This window comes from Odocoileus virginianus, chromosome 12, assembly GCF_023699985.2.
Source record: "Odocoileus virginianus isolate 20LAN1187 ecotype Illinois chromosome 12, Ovbor_1.2, whole genome shotgun sequence".
In the NCBI taxonomy this organism is placed as follows: domain Eukaryota; kingdom Metazoa; phylum Chordata; class Mammalia; order Artiodactyla; family Cervidae; genus Odocoileus; species Odocoileus virginianus.
The window spans coordinates 64544532-64569559 of NC_069685.1; the positions used below are offsets into that span (position 1 = coordinate 64544532).

General features: G+C 41.6%; 1 protein-coding gene across 7 annotated transcripts in view; it reads left to right on the plus strand.

Moving 5' to 3' along the window:
- The first annotated feature begins 12740 nt into the window (after positions 1–12740).
- Positions 12741–25028, plus strand: part of MTMR3 (myotubularin related protein 3) — a 126141-nt gene continuing 113853 nt past the window's right edge. For 2 of the 7 annotated variants that reach the window (XM_070475550.1, XM_070475556.1), the window contains exon 1: positions 12741–12936. The gene's annotated coding sequence lies outside the window, so the exon portion shown is untranslated. Of the gene's footprint in view, positions 12937–13223; positions 13296–15594; positions 15616–25028 lie in introns of those variants that run through there. The other 5 variants (XM_020907120.2, XM_070475555.1, XM_070475554.1 and 2 more) reach the window with 4 other exon arrangements.

Consider the following 25028-nt stretch of genomic DNA (forward strand, 5'->3'; position numbering starts at 1 on the left):
TTAATCACTATATGTGTGAGTGAAAGTTGCTCAGTCATGTCCAACTTCATACAGTCCATGTAATTCTCCAGGCCAGAATACTGGAGTGGGTAGCTGTTCCCTTCTCCAGAGGATCTTCCCTACTCAAAGATCCAACACAGGTCTCCCGCATTGCAGATGGATTCTTTACCAGCTGAGACACCAGGGAAGCCCAAGAATACTGGAGTGGGTTGCCTATCCCTTCCCCAGTGGATCTTCCCAACCCAGGGATCAAACTGGGGTCTCCTGCATTGCGGGTGGATTCTTTACCAGCTGAGTTACCAGGGAAGCCTAATCACCATATGGATTGGCTTTGCTAAGTCTCAGTTTCCTCATCTAATAAATGAAGATATGGTAACAGTGTTTCTGACTTCATCAGTTTCTTTTTTTTTAAACTGTTTATTTATTTGCCTTCATGGGTCATAGTTGTGGCATGCAGGGTCTTTTAGCTGCAGCATGTGGGGTCTAGTTTCCTGACCAGGGATCAAACCTGGGCACCCTGCATTGGGAGTGGAGTCTTAGCCACTGGCTCACCAGGGAAGGTTCTATTAAAAGAGATCATCTATGGAGAGCATTTAGCCCGTTACCTGATGTACAGGCTTTGCTAAGGCTTATCATGTGAGACCCTGGTAGGCAAATGAAAGCTAAATGCACCCTTACCCCTCAAAAGAACCATCTTGGGCCAAGAATTCAAAGGAATTAAAAAAAAATAAAACCCACCACATTTATTTTGAGATAATTGCAGATTCACATGCAGTTGTAAAAAAATAGTCCCTTGTCTTTTGCCAATTTTCCCCTGTGTAATTATAGTGCCATATCACAACCAGGAAATTGACATTGATATAGTCCACCCACTTACCTAAATTTCATGTTTTACATGCATTCATGTGTGCGTGTGTAGTTCTGCAATGTTACCACATGTGTAGATTTGTTTGATTACCATTACAGTCAAGATAGAGACGAGTGGAACTTGGTGGTCTAGTGGCTAAGATTCTGTGCTCCCAAAGCAGGAGGCTGGGGTTTGATCCCTGGTCAGGGAACTAGATCCTGCATGGTGCAAAGAAGATCAAAGATTCTCAACTAAAGACCCCGCGTGCTGCAACTAAGACCCAGTGCAGCCAAATAAATAAATAAAATAAATATTAAAAACATTTTCTTAAATAATTTTTTATTTGTTTCCCTAACCCCTGGCAACCACTAATGTATTCTCCATCTCTACAATTTTGTCACTGCAAGAATCTTATATATATATAGAATCATCCTGTAAGTAGCCTTTTAAGGTTGACATTTTTCAACCAGCATTATTCCCTTGACATCCCATGAAGTTGTTGCAGGTGTCAATAGCTCCTCCCTTTTTTTAGAATTACTATTTATTTTTATTACTAAATATTTATTAATAAATACTATTTTTTATAGTATTCCATGGTATGGATATGCCAAAGTTTGCTTTACATTCAGCCATTGAAGGACATTTGATTTGTTTCTAGTTTGGGTCTACTGTGAATAAAGCTGTTATGGACAATCATGTACAGGTTTTTGTGTGATCATAAGTTTTCAGTTCTCTCCAACAAATGCCCAAGAGCACATCTGCTGGGTATTAGTAAGTGTATAGATGACTTTGTAAGAAATTGCCATGCTTTTTTCCCAGAGTGACTATAATTTTACACTCCCACTAGCAGTGTATAAGTGATACAGTTCCTCTGCTTCCTTACCAGCCCTTGTTGTTATTGTTATTTTAGCCATTCTGGTAGGTTTATTGTTGTACCTTGTATGGTTTCAATTTGCATTTCCGTAATGACTAACAATGTTGGACATCTTTTTATGTGCTTATTTGCCATCTGTGTACTTTCTTCAGTGAAGTGTCTGTTCATGTCTTCAGCCCATTTTCTAATTGAATTATTTGATTTTTACTGCTGAGTTGTTGGGGGTTTTTGCCATGCCATGTGGCGTGTGGGATCTTACTTCCTGGACCAGGGAGTAACCAGAGTCCCCTGCAGTGAAAGCACATAGTGTTAACCACTGGACCGCCTGAGAAGTCCCAGGGTCTTTCACAGAGTCTAAGGTTTTAGTTCTGAGGTGGTCCAACTTATCACCTTTTCACATCATGCATGGTGTGTCATGATGCTTGGGGTGGCAAATCTAAAAACATCTTGCCAACCCTAGATCTCTCTCTTTTTTTTTTTTTCCTAAAAATTTTATGGTCTTGTATGTTATATTTAAATCCTTGATCAATTTTGAGTTAATTTTTGTACATGGTATATGGCTTAGGCCAATGTTCTTTTTTTTTTTTTTTTTTTTTTGTCTGTGGATGTCCAATTGCTCCAGCAACATTTGTTTAAAAGATGATGTTTCTCATATTGAATTGCTTTTATACCTCTGGCAAGAATCAGTTGGGTGCATCTGATGGATCTGTTTCTGAGCCAAGAACCCAAAGCAATTTTTAAAACATTTATTTATTTATTTGGCTGTGCTGGGTCTTCCATCTTTGTTATGGTCTGTGGGATCTTATATAGCTGTGGTATGTGGGATCTAGTTCCCTGAATCAGGGATCAAACCCAGGTCCCCTGCAACAGGAGTATGGAATCTTAGCCACTGGACCATCAGGGAAGTCCCTCCATCAATACATTTAAAAGGGTTGGTCAAAGAAAGAAAAAAAGGTAAAAGGAGGGAATATGCCACAGAGATGTATGTGGCTTACAAAGCCTAAAGTATTTTCAATCTGGTCCTTTTCAGAAAAAGTTTGCTGGCTCCTGTTGTAGAGGGTAAATTTGAGGCTCAAAGAAGGGGAGGATGTCATATACATGAGGTCACACAACAAGGTCGAGCTATCCATCTATTCATCCATCCAAAATGTATAGATTGGACTTCCTTATATGTAAGGACAAAATGCTACACGAGCATGAGATAATTAATGCAGTATTTCCCATAGTGGATTTCAGGGAACCTAGCTCTCAGGAACAGGGAAACATGTCCTCAGCTCAAAAGAGTTCTGGAAACTCTGAAAACTCCATAAGAATCTCTTCTTAAAAGACCATTATGTATATCAGCATATCAAGTCCCTGAGAAGTTCTGCAGCAGAGAAAATAACCTGGCTACCTTTGTTGAACTCAGCATGTCCCAAATTTATTCAGTTGGGAAACTTTGGTTTTGTTCTGTTTACTTTGATGATAGCTACATAATAGCCTTCCTCAGAAACACTTGGGACATTTAGAATAGCATTCCTCAGAAACACTTGGGACATTCGGAAGCTAAAGACCAATCAGTTGGGGTTGACAGCTGATCTGGACACTTTGTAAGTCACCCATCCTCACTGGTGGAAAGCAAAGACTCATTCTAGCTGCATCTCTGATCTTCTGTTATCTGCCTTTAGAACCACATTTCCCAGAGAGGTGTTCGCTGGCAATCTTCCATGCCATTGGACTAGGGGTGCAGGATGAGTTCTTCTCTCTGACGGATATAATTCTGTAATTTCCTTGTAAGAACAAGACCCCCAGATCATACCAGCTGGCCTTTTATGCCATGTATGCCCTGATGAAGAAGGATGGAGTGGGTCATGTCCTGGAAGACTCAACCTTAAAAAGTCAAGAATGTAAGACTCGGAGAGACAGATGGCATACATCCAATGACAGAGTTTGTTAGCATCCAGATACTTGTTGGAACAGGGTTGATTATTTCCTAGAGGTGCTGATGAAGGAATCTGTAATATTAAAAGAATGCAACCATTAAGGAATCCAGCCTGCAATCTATTATTAACACAACATGAAGTCATAGAACTTCGGCATGATTTTAATCTTAAAAGGGTAAGCCTGCTGCACAGAAAGATGCCCAAATAAACCTATATTTGCTCCAGTTGGTTGGTTCAGTGATCAGGTTGGCTCTCTTTTGCCTCTGGGTCTTTGTATGTGCTGTTCCCTGTTCCTGAGCCATCCTTTCTCTTGACTGTCACCCAATTAATTCCTTCCTTTCTTTCCAGCCTCTGTATCAATGTTACCTGGACTCCTAGAAGAGTGGGGTGGGTTCTCTACTTAACTGCTACTGTAAATCCTGTATCTTCTCCATCAGAGTACTTCTCTGTCTTCTGTTGACTTTGTTGTGTCAATCAGACTCTAAGTCCCTGGAGAGCAGGGACTGGTTCTGTCTTGTTCGCTGTTGCATCTGCAGAGCTTGGCATCGTGCTTGACAAAGGGAGTGCTCAGCAAGCATTGCTGACAAACAAGAAGATCCAGCGCGAGGGCTTCCCTGGTGGTGTCCTCCTCACACCTCTCACAGTGATGAGACTGTGCTTCCAACATAAAGGGCACAGGTTCGGTCCCTGCTTGGGGAACTAAGATCCTGCATGCCACGAGACATGCCAACAAAAAAAAGATTGCGTATACTTTGTGCTTCTCAGACACATTGGGTAAGCTGAGGCAGCTTGGCAGACACTTTAGCAAGTCTGGGAATGGAACCGAGATTTTTTTTGACACCAGGTGAGAGATTCTTTTTCATACCCTTAGACCTCTTCTTAAATAACTTAATTCCTTTCCAGCAGAGTTTTCGCAGCCTTATTCTCGTCTTTCTTGTCATCACCTTGGAGGCGAAGACTGTTTCAGAGAATTATTTGATAACGAATGGGATCTCAGGGCAGAGGAGAATTTATCTAAGTCTCAGGGGTAGGAGAAATGTGTGTCTTTTGGACCTTGAATTTAAATGAGCCAGCAAATCCCTGCTAATTCTCTTCCCTTGCTGGGTCCCGTCTGCTTCATTCTCAGCAAAGGAGAAACCCAGCCTGTGTCACCCATGATTTATGCACTGCTGTTTGCTCTGTTCCCCTAGAACATTAAACACCCTGAGCAGAGGGGGAAGAAGAGGTGATCTCAGGATGCCTGGCTGTCAGAGAATGTTTAGGGGCAGGTTCTCTGCTCTGGTGGGAAGTGGGAGGAGGCTGAAATGTTAGGGAACAAAGAAAAGACCGATGGGGCTTTTACATAAAAGGAACAAGGGAGTCTCTATTTGCTCCAACCTTTGCGAAAACCACTGGCCTCTGAGCTGAGAGACCTGGGCACTTGATTCACTTGTTTACCAAGTGCCTTTGGGCAAGACTTGCCTCTCTCTGGGTCTCAGTTTCCCTGGCTGGCAAGGGAAGGCCTGCCTAGCTTGAGCTCCCCCAGCCTCAGGAAGCTGGGGCGAGCTGATGTTTGTTGTGTGGAGAGAGGCGTACAGGCAGCTCCGTGGTTAACCACGTGGACCCCTGCTCCCCCTCTCTCTGGCTCTGTGGCTCTGGGCGAGCTCCTCAGCTCTCAGAGCCTCATGTGCGTGATGGGGTTGAGCGCCTGGCACTTCCTTGTTGGGTTGCTGACAGCTAGAGCTCCCCGCAGGACTGGCAGGGGGCCAGCATTTAATAAGGGTCAGCTATTACTGGGACTGTTGCTCCTGAGATGGTCCCTGGCCGTGGTCTGAGTGTCCCTCCACCTGAGTTCCCTGCTTGGGGCCTGTGGCTGGTGGGGGCAGGGCCTCCCTGGCAGCACTTGGAAACTCTGGGCAGAAGGGAGGAGGAGCTATTTTCAGTGGATTCTGGTTCTATTTGTGGCTTTGAGTTGGCCCAAGCTGCGGGGAAGCTTTGGGCAGAGCCAGCCGGGCACTGAGGGAGGTCTTACAGCCAAGTTAGTAGAGAGAGGGAGGGATGGTAGAGAGAGCAGGAGGGATGGTAGAGAGAGGAGGAGGGATGGAGAGGAGACCGAGGGAGGCGCCCCTCCTCTCCTAGGTTCCCTGCCCCACGCCCCCTTCTAGCCTCTCCTTGCCAATTTCACCTTCTCTGCCTTCCCTGGGGGGAATTTAGAAGGGGAAATTGGCCTTTTCAAGGTGGATTTAGTTAGTAACACGAAGCGGTCCATCAGTCTGGTTAACACAGTGTTCCTGAGCAGCCGCATTGATTTTCTTAGGCTGAAGTGGGATTCACATCCCCAGCAGAATTGTGCGGTGTTTATTAAAACCTAAGTGGTGTCTAAACCACCAAACATCTAAATCATTCATCAAAGTGTAGAGGAAGCACTCTCAATTCCCCATTGGGCCCTGGGGCATTACCTGTTGACAACCCCCACTCCCCCCCAGCGGGCTTTTTAACCTCTCTGGGCCTCAGTTCCCTCATTCGTGAAATTAATGGGGTGGGGGAGCACAGGAGGGGCTTGCCAGAGAGACTTGGAGCTCTTGAATCCTTTCCAGCTGCAAATCTGTGATTCTCCGAAGCCATAATTAAACAAGGAGAAGCTGAATCCTTTAATCAGAGGATGGTTGGTAGGACTGGGAGGCTCCACAGAGAGGGTGACATGCTACTCTCTCATTTTCTGGATGAGAAAACTGAGGCCCTGAGGGTGGGATCAGGTCAGACACTTGAGTCACTGGCTCAACTGGGTCAGGAATCCAGGCCTCCGACTTCCTATTGCAGCACCGCACTGCTGGGGACCTCTCCCTGGGAGGAGGACTGGAAGCACATCAGTGCACCTGCTCATTTATTTAACTCCCACCATAATTCATTTTCCATATGACATCATCCACATGGTAAGGTATGGTGGCAGAGGTCTGCCCCATTAAAAACTCTATCATTATTTCAGTGTTTCCCAATGACCAGTCATTTGAGTGCTATCATGAATTTTTGACATCATCAGATTTGATTAATATATATGTCACATTTTTTTTTTCTTTTTCTCCTTCAATATTTATTTATTTGGCTGTGCCAGGTCTTTCCTCAATGGCTCAGTAGTTGAGGCATGAGGGCTTAGTTGCCTATCGTGGCATATGAGACCTGAGTTCCCTGACCAGGGACTGAACCTGAGTCCCTTGCATTGCAAGGTAGATTGTTATCCACAGGACCACCAGTGATGTCCCTACATTTTTCTTTAAATCAGTTCCTCACTTTACATAAATAAACTTAGCCTCATCCTAAGCAAAGATACCTGTTATACTGAGTTTGATCTGCTATGTTTTTCCACATATATACTAAACATAACTATTTAAGTTTAAAAATTCATGTACCGACTAAAGATGTCTTTGCAATGGAGAAATTCCAATGAAAATGGCAGTGGATCTCTATCTTGGTTTCCTTAAAAATTATTGAGGACCCTGCGACTTCCCTAGTGGTCCAGTGGCTAAGACTGTGCTCCCAATGCAGGGGCCCTGGGTTCGATCCCTGGTCTAGGGAACTAGATCCCATATGCGGCAACTACAGATTGAGCATTCTGTATGCCACAGCTAAGACCTGGCACAGCCAAATAAACAAATAATATTTAAAAAATTATTGAGGACCTTGATTAGCTTTAGTTACATAGGTTATGTCAATTGATAACCTTGTTAAGAATTACCTTGTTCTTACCTTGTTAAGAATTAAAACTGACAAGATACTAAAGTACTTGTCATTTATTAAAAGACATATGACTTAAAAATAATATTAGAAACCCAAGACATGGTAATATAAATTACATATTTTCATTAAAAACTACTCGTGTTCCAGAATGAAAAATTTACTAAGAAGAATGGCATTGCTTTATACATTTGCAGGTCTTATTAAGGTTTGACTTAAGAGAGGAATTCTGTATTCTCCTATCTGCTTCTGCATTCAGCCTATGTCAATTTGTTTCTGTTGAAATACATGAAGACTGTGCAGTCTCATACAGTTCGGACGGTTGTGGATGTTCTTTTTTTGATACTACACTAAAACTTGAGAAGAGGTAGTTTCTCCAAGTTTAGTTGCATAAATTCATCTGAATGAAACTTTTGTACTCAGTCACACTAAACTCTATTGGTTTGTCCTCTACTTTGAATAGATCTTTTATTCATGCATGATTGGGTGACATTACGCATTGGTCATTTGGAAAAGATTGGTTCACTGGGGTATGCAGCTCTTCCAAGTGTAGGCATAGTTTATTATGTGATAGCAAAAATTCACTTTTGTTAATATTACTACCCATCTAAGCAGAAAACACATTAGGACTGGGAAGCTGTCGAGTGCATGGTGGGACATTCAAGTTTTCCAAAATTCCAATGAAACTCCAGTTTTATCACTGACACCAAATATCATCAACTATTTTACTTAATGTAACAAACCCATTTCATACATTTTTGAGAAAATGTTTGCCAAACATCCAAGTCTGAATAACTGTATTTTGCATGTTTGACCATTCCTTTCACATAAAGTGAAAGTCACTCAGTTGTGTCTGATTGTTTGTGACCTCATGAACTATACAGTCTGTGGAATTCTCCAGGCAAGAATACTGGAGTGGGTAGCCATTCCCTTCTCCAGGAGATCGTCTCAACCCAGGGATTGAACCCAGGTCTCCTGCATTGCAGGCGGATTCTTTACCAACTGAACTACTAGGGACGCCAGACTTTCACATAAAGTAAATGTTATTTGCTTTTTTAAAAATATTTTTTCCCCTAAAAAAAAAGGCCAGATCAGTGTAACTTAATGCAGAAGTGCTTTTCTTTGAGACAATCATCCTACTTCTGCACCTAGCAGAAGTGCTTTATGTGTGGGAATTAACAGCTTAAGAGGTCTGGAGTTTCATTTTAGAGTGAAGTAAAGTGTTTCAGAACTGGATAATGGTGGCAGCGGCACAATATTGTGAATGTACTAAATGCCACTCAACTGTTCACTTTAAAATGGTTTTTATGTTACATGAATTTCACCTCAAGAAGAAAGTGGAAAAAGGTGTTTTGTGCATAATTTTTTATTCATCATAGAGAATGTTAAAAAGACTTGTAGGCAAAGGTCTAGAGTTAATAATATTGAAGTTTTGTTCTTGTGCTTTTTTTAACTGCTTTGTCAAGGACATTCTTAAGTGAAATCGGTATTTTGTTTACTATCAGTGTTTACCAGTTCACCACCAGTACATTCATGAAAAATATGATGGCAACCAGTATAAATGGTGTCACTATCTTAAATTGTGCCAGCACAATTTTACCACCTCTGCTTTTGCACTATCAGTGCCTATGTCAACATGGTAAAAAAGGTAAATGAGTTCTTAGCTTTATTATGAAAACAGTTTTAACCCATCTGGGTCCCTGAACAAGTTTCAGGGCTCCTGAGAACTCATGGACCACACTGGTCTATGCTGAATTGGAGTTGAGCTGACCTAACTCCAGCAGTAGGGGTGTAGTACGGTGCCTGGAAAATCCTTGAAGATGTTGAGTTACATTAACTTGGGTTCAATTCTAGTTTCGGTCTGATCCTGAGCAAGTAGCTCCTCAAAATCTGAAAGCTGCAGTCACCTCTGTCTGCTAGCTGGATGTGGAGGCCACTGAGATGCTGAAGGGCTATGAGGGCTTGGGGATAACCTTCTCAAAGTGCTCACTGAAGGCGAAGAGACTTCTGTCGTTAAGCAGCAGGACCTGGTGTTGGGAGTGCTGCGTCTTAGGGGGTCGAGGGACTTCTGCTTTCCAGGGACCCTGTGTGACCCCGGGAAGCCTCCATGAATCAACGTTTCCATCTGTTCTCAGACTACTTCAGAGAGTCACTGAGCAACTGGAAGAACATTTTCAGCTTTAAAGACAGCAGCGGGGAAACGAGGCTGAAAGGGTAGCAGGAGGCGGGGAGGAAGGTGAGGTGGGGAAGCAGGAGCCCCCTCACATGAGAAATAGGGCAGCGAAAAGCTGTGACTGAGCCTGGATCGCCTTTCTCTTTCCTGGAATTACCTCACAAGGTATTGTCAGCTGAAGCCCACAATAAATCCCACCCCTTTGTTTGGCTTTTCATAAGTTACAAAGTTTTCAAAGTTATTACTTTAAAGAATCTTTACACACCAAGGTGAGGTGAGCAAAGTGACGACTGGGACCCCATGGAGCTGCTGAGAAAACCGAGGCAAAGAAAAAGGAAATTAGAAACAGGTACACAGAAGCACCAAGATTCAGATGTAAGTCCTTAGACTCGGAGCAGCTTCCTTTCCATTGTTTCTTCTTAGGCTCTACTCCTTGAAGTGTTTTTTCAAGGTCACCCAGCAGTTTTCTCTTTTTTATTTGGAGACAATTTACTAAGGTCTGCTGCCTTAACAGTAAGAGGGTGGGTGGTAGTGGGAATGAGGTGCAGAATGGAGTTTAAAAGCATACTCTAGAATCAAATCGTCGGAGTTCAAATCCCGATTTACACCTCCTCACTTGTAACAAGGGAGCGAACAATACCTGGTCACAGCTTTGTTAAGATCACATCAGATCTACATGGTAAGGATTCATGTAACATAAGCACATCTTAAGGTTCAATCCATGAGAATGAGGACACGCAAATAGTGATTCAAAGTGCACAAATTTCTCCTACGTCTATGGACTAGTTGAGGATTTAGCCCAAGTTAAAAGGCAAATACTGCGACTATTGTTATTCAGTTGCCCAGTCGTGTTCCACTGTTTGCGACCCCATGGACTGCAGCACGCCAGGTGGCACGCTGGGATACTCGGTCTAAAAAGGGTTCCACGTGCTATGCCAAAAGTCGGCCCTCTACTTTCGGACTCTTGGTGACTGTGAGATTGGCTGAGTGAACGCTAGCACTCTATTGGCTGAATATCTGCCACGGGCTACCTCATGGGGAGCTAGCCAGCCTGTGGGTGGGCCGTCCTGGAGTCAGGTGCTAGCTTCCATCCAATAAGAGACCACCAGCTATAGAAGCCGAAGCTTCAGTCTTGGCCCGAGCAGAGGCCTAGGTAGCAAAACGTATGCTCCCAGGGAATGAACTTGACGGAAACCTTATTTTCTTGGACAACAGGAGAAACAGGTGGGAAAAGCAATTTTTTGTTTGTTCATCAGTTCTTTGTACTTACTATTTCCTCTCTCATTCCTTAAAGGCTATACAGTCATAACAGGAAAGGGAAAACTTGATAGCAGAACTATAAGTAAAGCTGCAGAGTTGAGGCAGGAGGAAAAGTCACTATTAATACATGGATTTGAGGGGCCAACAGTAGGCCACCATTGAACTTCACAATTAGCACTGGGCTTTCTGAAAGCCAAGGTAGAAAGATACAGGATCTTCTGCCTAATACTAATTATCAGAAATGAAGGGCACCTGTATCTGTGAATCTTGTAGGCAGAGAATAGCCTGCTATATCAGTAACAAAGGATATTGTGACCGTCAAGCCATTAACAATTGGCAGCTGCCTCCCCTAAGCTGCACCTTGATGGGATTCAGGGTGCAAAATCTACAATACTAGCGCCAAAAGTTATGGTGCGTTTTTTTTTTTTTTTTTAATATTTATTTATTATTTTGGTTACTCTGGATCTTAGTTGCGGCAAGTGAACTCTTAGTTGAGGCATGTGGGATCTAGTTCCCTGTCCAGGGATTGAACCTGGGCTTCCTGCATTGGAAGCACAAAGTCTTAGCCACTGGACCACCAGGGAAGTCCCTATGGTGCGTTTTGAAGGAATGATTTCAATGAGCCCAGATGGCTTGCATCTTCCCATACATAAAAAAGTGCTAAATTCATTAACTTGAGATGTCTGCTTTTTTCTTAAATTAACAGTGATCTTAAGATGTTCTAACTACCTGATTTTTGGTGTAAAAATTTCTACATATTCGGCTCCTCCCTTACCTCTTTGGAACAGTCCCTCAGAACTATCAGAGAGGTTGACTCTCGGGCTTAAGTCCTTCGTATGTTGGCCAAATGAAACATAATTCTCAGTTTTTAGGTTGTGCAATTTTTTTTCTTTTTTAGCTGATAGTAAAGCAAAGCCTTTCCTAACTTTGAACTCTAATGTAATTTCTTACTTGGGATTTTATTTCAGGCAATGATGCCACAAAGTTGGCAGTACAGCTTGGTGGGGAGAGGAGAGTTTTTGTTAGCAGTAGGATTGGGTTTGCTTTTTGAAAAATTTTTAGTGTATCTTATCCTAGACTGCAATTTCTTCAGCTGTAAAATGGTGATAATAACAGTATCTACCCATTTAAGCCGTGAAGATTAAATTGGATGTGTTGTATTGAAATTAGCTATTAATCAAGAAAATTTCCCGCTATTTGTCATGAGCAGTTCTAGGTGCTGGGGATAAAGTGATGAACAAAACAAAGAAGATCCTTATCTTCAAATAGTTTTTACTTAAGAATAGGATAGAAAGACAACAAACATTAAAAAAACGGATAAATAATTGCAGAGTGCTATGGAAAAAAAAATACAATTAATGCTAGGATAGATTTCATTTGACTGATTCAGTCATTTTCCAGAAAAGTCAAAGACAGAACGTTAAAATGCTAATCTTACAGGTGAATCTATTAGGGCCTGAGGGAATTCAGTCCTGGTTTGTAGATTTGTTCTACAAGCTATTGTGTATGGGTTACAAATTTTTCCTTTTTTTTTTTTTTTTTGCTTGTTTGTTTGAAAAGACTTCTTTTACCTGAGCTTCGGTGGAAGCAGTGTCAAATTGTATTCTGAGTAGAACCTTGAGCACGCTATATTTACTTGCATTACATTAAATTAGTTTTATTCTTAGCACAATTAAAGGTGAAAGATACTACCATTGTTCGAGCATTGTCTTGCCTCTGGCTGTAGAGCTAGGAAAAGATGCCTCGCCCAAAGGTTGACTTCCTCGCCCATTCCCAGATCCTGTTTCTCTCTTTTTTCAGCTGGAGCGTCCCAGCTAACCCCTCGCCCGCCGCGGGCGTTCAGCTGATCTGCAGCCCCGCCCACCACCGGGGCGTGTCTACCGCCCCAGACCACGCCTCTTGCTCCGACCGCCGGCAGAGGGCCGGAGCGTGCGCGCGCGCCCCCGCTAGCGGCCCGGCTCGGCGTCGGGAGCGCGCTCTGTGTGGCTGGTGCCGCCATGTTGTTGTGGTTGTGAGAAGGCGGTGGCGGAGGCGCAGCCGGTCGAGACACTCCAGCGGCCCAGGCGCTGCCCCCCGCCTGCCCTGGCTGGGAGCCTCGAGGGGTGGCGGAGGCCGTGCCGTGACGGGCCTCGCCATGTTCTGCAGCCCGGTAAGGATCCCCCCCCCCCCCCCCCTCCGTCCGCTCCGGGGGTGAGGAGGAGCTGGAGGAGGGGCCGTCCTCGGCCCCGGCGCCGCGGCTGTCACCCTCTGAGGAGGCGGCGACCCGCGGGGAGCTGGGGACGGCGTGCGTGGCCGGAGGAGGGTGGCCCGGACGGCGGCCACGGCCGCCAGAGGGAGGCACGGGGAGCCGGAGCGCCGCAGCGGGGCTCGGCCTGAACCCTCGGCGCGGGGGAGGCGGGGTCCGGCCGGGGCGGCCTTTCCGGACCCGGTGGGGAAGGGCCCACGGGGATGCGGGGTGTGAGGCGCTACCCGGTAGCGTCCGGGGAGATGCCCGCGAACTTCCAGGAGGTGAGCGTGCGCCCCTCACCCCGACTGGGTCTGTGGGCGTCCTCTGGCGGGAGGCCGGAGGTCGGGGGCCACGGAGCACCCGGGGCGAGCGGCGCGGGCCCGGGACTTGAGGGAAGGAGGAGTGGCCGCCCGACTGGGGAGCTGGGCATCCTCCTGACCTGGTAGTCCGGGGTGGGAAGGATGGTTCGGAGGTGCTCGAGAGAACTCGGCACTGGTCAGACTGCTTCACGAAAGGTTAGAGTGATTTCTTAGGTGAAAAATCCTGCCGCTTAGGACCCCTAAGACAGTATTGTTGGTTGTACTTTGGGCTGGAAAACTTGCCTCAAAATAGTAAGGGTAAATTTTATGGCCATTTAAATAAACTCTGGTGTATGATAACCTTACCTGTGAGTTTTGCACAGGAGCTACTGTGGGGGGTAATGATATCCAGGTGTTGTCTCCAGACTGAGGCCTAAATTCTTACCCATATCTTGACATAGACTTTGTTGTATGACAGTGTCTGCTTTTTTTTCCCCACAGCGAGGGAAAAAAAGTGGGCTTGCTCTTCCAGTTGAGCTTCACCTTCGTTTCTCAATGTGGGCGACGGTGCCATCAAGGCCTGCATTGAATTATGCGGGATGATTTTTGGTTTTAGTTTTTCGTATAAAATAGTTGGGATTTATATGTGTAGAGGTGTTGGGGACCTCCCCCTTTCACATCCAAGGCTGTTTCAGTAGGGCAAGAGACAAGATGCGTGTTTTTTTTGTTCAGAGACCAAGTGAGGTACACCAACCTGTGTTGGTGTCAAGCAGTCTTCCCTTCTAAGGCTTGCGACTTGGGTGGGAAGAAGAGCTTAGAGAGTGACAGTGTTTGGAGTAAACCCAGTACAGTTTGTGATATTTAGCTAAATTTGGAGGGCTCTAGAATTGTAGATTGGCTTCGTATGAAGGCTTCTTTCAACTCTAATTACCTCCCTTATTTTCAGGTGGCTCAGAGCTGTTCACGTGATCGCTGTGCTTCTACGGCCCCACTTGTAGTTAGTTAATAGCAAGCCATAGGAGAACCCAAGTTTTCCCAGTTTGTAAACTAGGTTTTTTAGTTCGATGGTTAACTAATTAAATACCATTTGTCAAATAGTACGGACTGCATAGTACGGACTGCCTGAAATGCTTTTTCCGGGCCTCAACGCGGGACCTGGTGAATTAAAATCTCTGAGGGTGGGGCCTTACAAAGCTCCCTGAGTGATTCTAGTCAGCCAGGTTTGTGAATGTCTGCTTTAAGTCACCTCTGGTATTCCAAAGGATTTCCAGTAATTACAACTCCTGAGAGTGTTTTTAATTGTTTATACAATTTGAGAGGTATGGAAAAGAGGGGAGCCTGAGCATCTCTTAAAATACAGTGGATTTATGTATAGGAAACAGATCTATTGCCAAAAATTATTTGTGCACATCTTCAGGAACACGCTTCATAAAATTAGAGGTATATCCGGAGATATAATGAGCAATCCAGAGGACAGAAGCAGAGAGGGAGAGGCAGAAAGTCTGCTTGTGGGCCACAAAGAGCTCCACTGAAGCTGCTTTCCAACATCACTGTTGCCCCTAGACTGTCTGATTCAGGTATATTGTAAAGTGGGGGTAGGGCAGGTGAATTAGCAGTCATTTGAGACTAAGATTGTGAACCAGGAAGGTTTAGTGGGTTGTGAAAAGTTCTTGAAATATGCCTAAGGCCATGAGGAGCGGCAAAGTCAGTTTTAAAGTCTGGTTAACTCTTTCTGTGGTAAAGTGGAGTGCTGAGTTACCAAAGGAAGTATTCATATCTCAGAGGGGGTGTGGTGAGGTTTGTCAGAAGTTTGGAAGAGTTGGAAGGGAGCACAGCTGTAGAGAGCAGTGGAGTTTGGCCAGCATCCTGTGAGATCCTGGTGTGGCCCTGTTAGGGGAGCACACCTGCTTGTCCACTGCGAGAGCCCGAGGCCTCGTATGTTTTGTTCTTTGGTATCTGGAGTAGTTAGCGTAGTTCTCAGCACATGCTATGCCCTCAGGTATTTGTTGAGTAAGTGATAGTATTGAGGTGGGAGAAAGAACAGTTTTGGTGGTTGATAACAGCGTTTGTTATTAAAAGCTATTTGATAATTTGCATTGAGTTAGAGAGTCAGATTTCTAGTCCTTGTGGTTTGCCTAAGAGATTCTGTTTTCTAAGAACTGTCATTGGACACTATCCTGTCCCTAGTTTTGGGGTCTTAAATGTGCCTTGGTTTTTTGTTTTTTAGATTGTATTGTTAATTGACTGCTGCTGGGAATGTCACTTCTCTAGACCTCTGTTTTCTTATCCGTAAAATTAAAAGGTTTGTAATTATTGACCTAAAGTAGTTTCTCCAGCCTGATTTTGCAAATCTTTATTAATTTGTAATTGTTATTTAGTATTAATCTCGTATAGGTAGATGAAGCTTCTGTTTTGGATTCCGATTTTGACTTACGGATTATAGATATTGTCCAGAAGTGCTCTGGAAATTGCGTGCATGTTGCAAGTGTTATGCAGAAGCAACATGCTTATGCTGTTGTAATTCACTTAGTGTTGAAATAAAAACGGATTTCTCATAGGGAACTTCATAACTGAGTGTGAAGCCACAAGATTAAGAATGGTTTGGTGCGAGTTTGTGTAATTTCTGTGGTCAGTTGTTTCTTACAGACCACCCAATTCTGTAATTGTCTATGCTGAATTTATATGTAGTTTTATAATCAGCGAAACTTAAGACAGAATATGAGATCAAATCCATACCCGATTGAACTAGGATTCCCAATTTTAGAAACTACCAGAATCTAACATTGTTATTTTTCATTTTAATTTTGTGCTTTTATCTTCACTTTTGCATCTAGAAGCTTAACATACCTTTCAGGTTCATATCAGACATTTAAAGTGAAAACTGTTGTAGCATGACAGTGGTTGACTAGTAAGTCCTGAGTTCAAGTCCGTGTTTTGCTTCTCATTAGCTGTGTTGTTTCTGGCAAACCAATGAGCCTCCTGAGCTTCAGGCCCCTCGTTAGTAAAAGGAAGAAGAGCAACTTCTCTGTGTATTTCACTGTGTCAGTGAGGATGTTTCATACACACCATTCCATTTCATGGAATGAAAAGCAGTCTAAAAATGTCAGTGGACGATGATGGAGCCCTACTGTATTAGAATCCTGTTTTCCTGGAAGAGTTGACTTGTGGAACCGTGGTAAGTCTGGTATCTGCTATCAAGTGCAGAATTTTGTAATATCACTGATAAAGCAACAGAAAAGGTTTCTGTTCTGTACTCTTGTTTGGAGAAACCTTTTAGCAGCTCTTGCATCCAGTCTGCCAATAGGAATAGTCAGTGTTTCAAGAAACCTCAGAGGAATCCGAGATGTCTTAAATTTGTGCCAAGGTTTGCAGGCTACACACTCCAGTATTCCTGGACTTCCCTTGTGGTTCAGCTGGTAAAAAATCTGCCTGCAATGCGGGAGACCTGGTTTCGATCCCTGGGTTGGGAAGATCCCCTGGAGAAGGGAAAGGCTACCCACTCCAGTATTCCGGCCTGGAGAATTCCACAGACTGTATAGTCCATGGGGTCGAAAAGGGTCGGACATGACTGAGTGACCTTCACTTCATTTCACTTGCCCTTAGAGTAGATTTGCTAGATTTCACCCATTTTGTTATGTTGGAGTGGTGGTGGAAAGTGATAGGGTCAGGGAGTTTGGCACATTCTGTGTAATGATTTAGGGCTGTGTTTTATAAATGGCAGGTGGCAACATAATGAAATCAATGTGATGATTTCTAAAAAAACAGCACATAGAAAATGGTAAAAATATTGATTTGGGAAACTTTTATTATGTTACTGTATGTGTACTGTTGCCACATAAAATGTAATTTTATAATTATAGTCCCCCCCACCCGCCTACCCCGCTCTGTGCAACTTTTGGGATCTTAGTTTCCAGACCAGGGATTGAACCGGACCCCTGCAATGAGAGCGCAGAATCCTAATCGCTGGATCACCAAGAAATTCCCCAGTGTATTTTTTCTTGAGTTGTAAAACTTGGAAGCAATTGCTTAGGGACATGGTACCCGAGCTTTGCAGTTAGGATGACTCTAAAATAGTGAGGCATAAAACAAATGAAAAATTACAAGAAAATTGTGAAGTTTGGTTAAATTAAAGCTGTTTTGTTAAGGGTGAAATACTGTGTGCGTGTGTGTGTTTGTGCACGTATGCACATGCTGTTATATCTGACTGCGACTGCCTGGACTGTAGCCCACCAGGCTCCTTTGTCCATGGGATTTTTCCAGGCAAGAAGACTGGAGTGGGTTGCTGTTTCCTCCTCCGGGGGGTCTTCCTGGCCTGGGGATCAAATCCACGTCTCCTGCTTGGCAGGCGGATTCTTTACCACTAAGCCACCTGGGAATCCACAAAGTACCTCATAGCTTTGTTATAAATTGTTGACTTAATGAACATAGTTAAGACATAAACTTATGCTAATATTCTTAAGCCTCTTTTTCCTTAAATGGACTATCTGGTAACTACAAAGATGTTGTCTCATGGTGTGGATTACTACATCCAGCATCATGTTGGTTATAAGTCCAGACCTAGATCTATTACGTGCCTATTTGTTTCTTCATATAATGTTTAGAATGATTTTATTATGAGAGATAGTAGGAAACTTTCCTGATTTCATTTGTGTTCTAAATTTATTTTCTTTAGCTAATGCTTCTGTAATTTAGTTGCGGAAGATAGTAATTTCTCTGAAATATTCATAGATTGATAATCTGCCAAATGTAAGGAGTTATAAGTATATTGATAAATCCTAGCATTTGAAAGAATTGGTATAAAGACCTTGAAATAGGGTCATTCTTATTTTTTTGTTCACGCCTATTGTGTTTCTATAAAACAAATTTGTAATTGATTTTACTTATTTTTTTGTAATTGTATTTAGACTGATTACACAAACCACATGGGGCAAAGTAGTGTGTTTATAAAAAGTTTTAGAAGTCTACAGGGCAATAATAAGGAGTTTATCTATTGAAATACTTAAAGAAGAGCAACTTCCCATGTCAAGTTGATGTTCTGTTAATGGGTGTTTAGTATTCTGTAATATGGGTGCAGCATAGTTTACAGCAATTCCCTCTTAATGGACATTTCAGTTTTCCCTCATAAAATCATAAAACAGAGCTGTGATGAACTCCTTTGGACTTTTTTTTTTTTGGCTGCACCAGGTGGCTTGAAGAATCTTGGTTCCCTGACCAGGGATCAAACCTGTGTCCCCTGCAGTGGAAGTGAGTAGCCCTAACCACTGTATTGCCAGGGAAGTCTCTCATTTGGGCTTTTTAAAATACAATTATGCTGCTGTTTTCTCAGGCTAAATTCCTAAAAGTGGGCTTACCTGGCAAAGGGTTGTTTTTTAAGTTTCAATATACTCAGGGTATCCTCTAAATAGTGTGCTATTTTAAAGTCTGAGCAACAGTAATAATGTCTGATTCCAAATATTCTTTCTAGTGATTCACTACCTTTTAGCTTGTTGGTGGGAATTTAAAATAGTTTGGAAATACCTTTCCTTTGTTCTTTTTTCATCATCAGCCCTTACCCTCTACAGCTTAGCTGTGGAAGGGGCAGGTGAAAATGGAAGGGCAATGATAGAAACTACTTAAAAATTTTTGAGCATTAATCCTCAATCCTTAATTATTTAATTTACAAATAATATGTATAGTAACTGGTTATTGTGTGTCTTATAAAATATAGAGAAAAAATTAACAAGGATGAGAATTAAAGTTCAAATATCTTTCTCCTTTACTGCAGTGGGTACTCCTTGGCTGTACTGTATTCTACTTTGGATATAACTGTCTTAGACACTTAAGATGTAATGTTGGGCTTTTATGGTTGACTGTTTCAGAGCTTTTCCACTAGTTTTGCAGATGGTCCAGCCTACTTGGATTATGATAGTCTTTAAAGTGTCCCATGCTATTGAGAGTCATGTCTTCAATAAGAGCAAACATAAACCTTTCATAAAGCACCAGTTGAGGTGCTTGTCTTAGTCTTTGTTGAGGTGCTTGAATTTGAAAAGGGCCAGTCATAGGATAGGAAGCAGTCTAAATAAGTAGCCTACTTAGAGATGAAGAACTGATATTGTGTAGAGTATATTTTTAAGTTTGCTTTATGGAAAGCAGTTTGGTTGTAACATTTTTGTTTTCTAAGAGCTTAGGTCTTGGAGACTGAAAAAGATGAATAATTGCTACGTACTAGCTTTCCTTTGCTTGCAAAATACCACAATTAACCTGTCACTCTACCTCCATTTGGAAGAGCCTGAGTCAATAACTTAAAAAATGTTTTCTTGGGCCAAAACTTTCTCTGATGAGTCTTGGATTAAAAGGTGACTTTTTTCTTAAGTTTGAATATGTTCCTTTTTAAAGAAACTTTAAACTTTTTATTTTATGTTGGAGTATAGCCGACTAACAGTATTGTAGTTTCAGGTGCACAGCAGGGTGACCCAGTCATTTCGTGTGCGTGCACCCATTCTCACCCAACCTCCCCTCTCATCCAGGCTGCCCTGTGACATTGGGCAGAAGTCCTTGTGCTTAAGTTCATAAGTTACTTTTGATTTGCCCCTCTCCTCCCTGCTGCTTCGTTACGAAATCAGGAAATGGTGCCTTTACCCTACAAAAATGAGCCTCCCTCTCTCTTCCTATCATGGGGAATTTAATTTCAGTGATTTTATATGGATGGGTCATTATCGGGGAAAGATGATATTGAAGTCTTCGAGATTGTGAAAAGAGCAACTTGTGATTGTTTTTTTGTAGTTAAAAGAAATTTATTTTTGCCAGTTAAAAGATAATTTATATTGAAGGTGATTGCTATATACAGTATTTTGGGGAAAAGTCCAGGTATTCCTTCTTACCTTAGGTAGCATGATTTATAAGGTGTTGTCACAGACATCTTAGATCCTCATAAGGGTTTGAGAGCATCATTTAATCACGGATATTGTGACTCCTTTGAGGCATTTGTTTGTCATTGTGTTTAGACTATAAGCCCTGAAGAAGTAGGTACTGATGGCTGTTCTCCTTCACTCCTGAGCACTTAATGTACTGCCTGGTATAAAGTAAGCTATCAGTTTTATGGACTGTTTAAACTCTTATCTAGATATTTACATGTGTAAATAAACTATAGGTTTGTGAAACCAACACATCACTTTCTGTAGTTGGAGCATTCCTTCCTCTGATGCGCACAGAAAATGTTTCTGGGGGAGAGGGCATGAATTTTACATCAGCCTTTGAGATATCCTCTTACTTTCTCTTCAGGATAGATGCATGGTGACAAAAAAGTCTTGATGTAATTCCTTTGTGTCGGTTCCTCCTACTGGCAAGACTCTTGTGTGTGTGTGTGTGTGTGTGTGTGTGTGTGTATCTATTTATTAGTAGTTTGCTATTTAAAAAGGAAACACACTCAGTTTTTGGGTGTATAATGGTTCTTCAAACATGGAGTGCAGGGTTTGCCATAGCGTGAATGAAAAGGAGCAAATATAATTTCTGTCACTTATCTTATTCTCTCCAGTTCCCTGTACCCACGGTTTTGGTTTATTCCGAAAATACTGAAAAAGATTAGTCTTCTGAAGAAGCTAGTATTTTATTTCCCCTTTGATCTGCTGAACTTAAAATCATGTTTCATAAGTGAACTAATATACTTTTATACATAAGAGAGTCTATAAAGACAAGAATGGAAATACTAATAGTGATAAATTTCTGGCTGGAATGGTGACCATTTTCTGCCTCTCATTCTTCTGTAGTTTTCCAGTTTTCTATAATGAACATGTGTTACTTTTTTTTTTTTTTTTGGTATTACTCTTATAATTAGGGAAAAGTTGCTATTTTAAAGTACATTTTAACGTTTTTAGTTTTCATTGGCTGGCTTATGAAGGTTTAAGTCCTAGTTAGCATTAAAAAAAAATGGTTTGTGGGCTTCCTTAGTGGTCCAGTGGTTGAGACTCCACACTTCCACTGAAGGGGGTATGGTGAGGAAGTTCCGCATGCCATGGGGTGTGACCCCCCAAAAAAAAACAAAAAACATTGACTCCAGTTCCTAAGGAGAGTGGCAGCTGTAGGAAGCAGTATGGGAAAATGGACCAGGCAAGCTGATTTGAACTTTCTTACTGTAAATTCCACTGTGACACTGAGGCAGTCTGGGCTTTGGTCACAGTTAAATGCAAGACCCCCATCTGATATTTCCCTTCCTAATGAGCTGATTGAGAATTATGAATGCTGTCTTGAAAAGTCAGATACTGTGAACTTAACACAGGACTCGGCCGGAATTCCTAATTTTCCTGCTGACTTTCCATGTAGAGCAAGAACTGTAGCCCTGTGTGTATTTAAAAATATCAAATGGGGGAAAAAAGTCAAATGGGATTATAGCAACTCAGATGTGATACTGATTTTTGCACACATAATTTGAACTGGAAGATACTTAGATAAATGTCTTTTATTTTGACAATCGGGGTTTTGGTGTTAATGTATATAGCTGGGAGTTGAGCCACTGTAAGTTTATTTACTCATTTGTCTGTTGATACTTTAGGAAGAGCTATGTAATATATCCAGAGTTTAAGTGATTAGGTAAAGCCTATCAGTTTTTGCTGTTTATTGAACATTATAGTAGCTTCAGTGCTTGTGTAGATAGATATATCATTCAGAATGTTACATTTCTGGGGTAGAACATTATTAACTGCCCTTTATTCTTTTAAAGAATAAGATTAAAGTTCAAGGACAATCAGGGTAATAAAGGTAGGTACTAATATAAATTTATAGGATTTTTTAGTTAAAAATTTTATAATAAAGATATACAGGTTTATTAAATATCAACTTCTACAAGGTATTTTTTTAAGCCCATTTTTCTGTTCCCAAATCCCACAATCTTGGCTTTCTTTTTTAAAAGAAAATTTAAATGTTTGAAAAATTCAGAAGAATATGGAGAATAATTTAAGACACCATGTGCCTAATTTAAAAGATGTTGATTTAGATTTAATGTTGGTATCTTGTAAAATTTGCCTCAAAGGGGTATTTATATTTGTTTCTAAAAACTAAAATATTTCATAGTTGGAGTCCTTCCTGCGTTCATCTTAAATCTTATCTCCATCATCCAGAGGCGGTTTCACCGTCTTAGGCCATGCTGTGCTGCTTTATTCCTCCTCCAAGTGTCTGTGTGTGTTTGACACGTAGTATTATGCTGTTTAAAATGCACATAGTACCTTAATGTGTATATTCTGCTGTTTGAAAAAGCTTGACATTTATCTCTGTTAATATATGTATGTTTGCTTAATAGCTAAGATTGCAATTTTAGTCCCATATTGTTTTTGATTAATATATAGATCTTAAAATTTCCTTTTAATAGGATCAAGCTGTACATGCTGATCTACAGTTTTTTTCTCAATAATGTATTATAAACATCTTACCTTATCAAAAATATTTACCTGTTTTTAAGGACTGTAGTGTTTTTAAACTTCTAATAGACACAAGACACTTACTTCCAGTCCTTTACTGATGGACATCTAGGGATTTTTTTTTTTTTGTACTTTTTCCCCATATTACAAAAAGTGCTGTTTCTGATGGATATTCTTGCACTTTATACTTTTGAACAGCTGTAGGATAATTTCTATAGAAATAATTCTGCAGGGTAAATTTTGGGTGACTAGAACTGCATGCAATAAATATTGATGCTAAACCAGTATGTGTATTTGTAACTTTCTTATTCCTGGTCTGTTCACTTAGGTTTGTTCAAAATTGGGTGCTGTGTAAGAGGTGCTGAGATGGGTAGTTTTGCCATATTAAACAGCTAACATGTTGAAGTTGTGTAGTAGAAACTAGGAGGAGTTCAAGCTTTACCTAGGTAAGGCAGATAGAACTATGTTTGGGAAATAGTTTTAGTTTTGCTAGCACAGAATAGAATATTCAAAAATAAGTTTGTAAAGTGCTAAAAATTGAAATAAAATATTAAAGTAGTTGAAATTTCTTTTACTCTCTGTACTGAGCCCTTGCAGGGAAGAGATGTCTTGTGACAGTGTGCATAATTGGGAAGAGGCAAAGATTGGACAGCAGTGAAAAATCTGTCCTGTACTCAGAATTAGGTAGTAAGGGCCTGAACTAAGGTGGTGGCAGGGTGGTAATTTAGCTTGCTAACTTAAGCATTCTTAGTTGACAGCCTGAAGGAAATACACAAATACTTGTGAACTAGTTGAATGGGAAGTTTAGTGGCAGGACTCAGAGTTGATGGGTTTTGGGCCTCAGAGAATAGTGATGGTACAGAAATGTAGAACTGGGAGGGGGAGTTTGGAAAAGGACTGAATGAAACCCTTCACGCATTTAACGCTGAGACCAGGGAATATACAAGTAAAAATGTCTCGCAGGAGCTCGGAGATAAAGAATTTGAGGCAGGAAGAAAGGTAGGTCTTATCTGCATGAGATTTTGAACCTAGAAGAGCCAAAGATTGAGATCACATTTAGGGGAGTGGGAGAAGATCAAATTTTTAAAAAGCTGTTAAAATTAAGGTTAATGAGGCATGATGGAGGCCAAGGAGAAGTAATTTCCAAATGAGTGATAATTAAATTTGAGTGAGATGAGAAATAATTTAGTGATCCATACTAGTCATCCATCATCATTTTCTTCTTATTTTTTAAATTTCTCCTCTCCACCCCCAGGCCTTTTAAAAATTTATTTGGCTGTGTTAGGTGCAGCATGTGGGATCGAGTTCCCTCACCAGGCATTGAACCCTGGTGCCCTACATTGGTAGCGTAGAGTCTTAGCCACTGAACCACCAAGGAAGTCCCCGTTTTCTTAGGATGTGCATTCAGGATATTGTAAGAGACGAGGAATGCAACATGAGACAGCATATGTGAAACGTGTTGCTCAGTAGAACTTTCTCTGATTCCTTCTGATGTTTGATAACTGCTGTTCAGTACATATTGAGCACTTGAAATTTGGCTAGTTTGAACAAGGAGCTAAATTGAACGTTTTAATTAAATTTAAATAGCCACATGGTTAGTGACTACATGTTGGACAGCACTGCTTATGGGCTCTTAAAATGAGACAGTGATGTAGATTAGCAGCAGGAGGAGATCTCAGGATAAGATAGAAGCATTTACTTATCTAAAAATTTTGTTGCAGTGCTATCAAACTTGCATTAGAATTAAGTATTTTGGTGCAAACAAAAGTTTTGCATTTTTATATTTATTGTTGGCTATAATTGACAACTCTTTTCTATATAAAAGAGCAACATTATTTTTAAGAGACTTAGAGTCTGCAATTTCTTCATGATGTCCCTTCCCTTTTTTTCTTCTGTCTTGCTTTTTAAAGGTTATAATTCAATCTTACTGATGAAAGGATATTTATTGAGATATTTTGGATCTCTGTTTTCTCCTGTTAAAAGTAACTGAAAGTTTCTTAGAACTCTCATTGGGGAGAGAGAGAGTACTAGTTATCCTTTAAACCAGTACCTTAGATTTTTTTTTTCATTTATTTTTATTAGTTGGAGGCTAATTACTTTACAATATTGTAGTGGTTTTTGTCATACATTGACATGAATCAGCCATGGATTTACATGTATTCCCCATCCCAATCCCTCCCTCCCACCTCCCTCTCCACCCGATCCCTCTGGGTCTTCCCAGTGCACCAGGCCCGCACACTTGTCTCATGCATCCAACCTGGGCTGGTGATCTGTTTCACCCTAGATAATATACATGTTTTCGATGCTGTTCTCTCAAAACATCCCA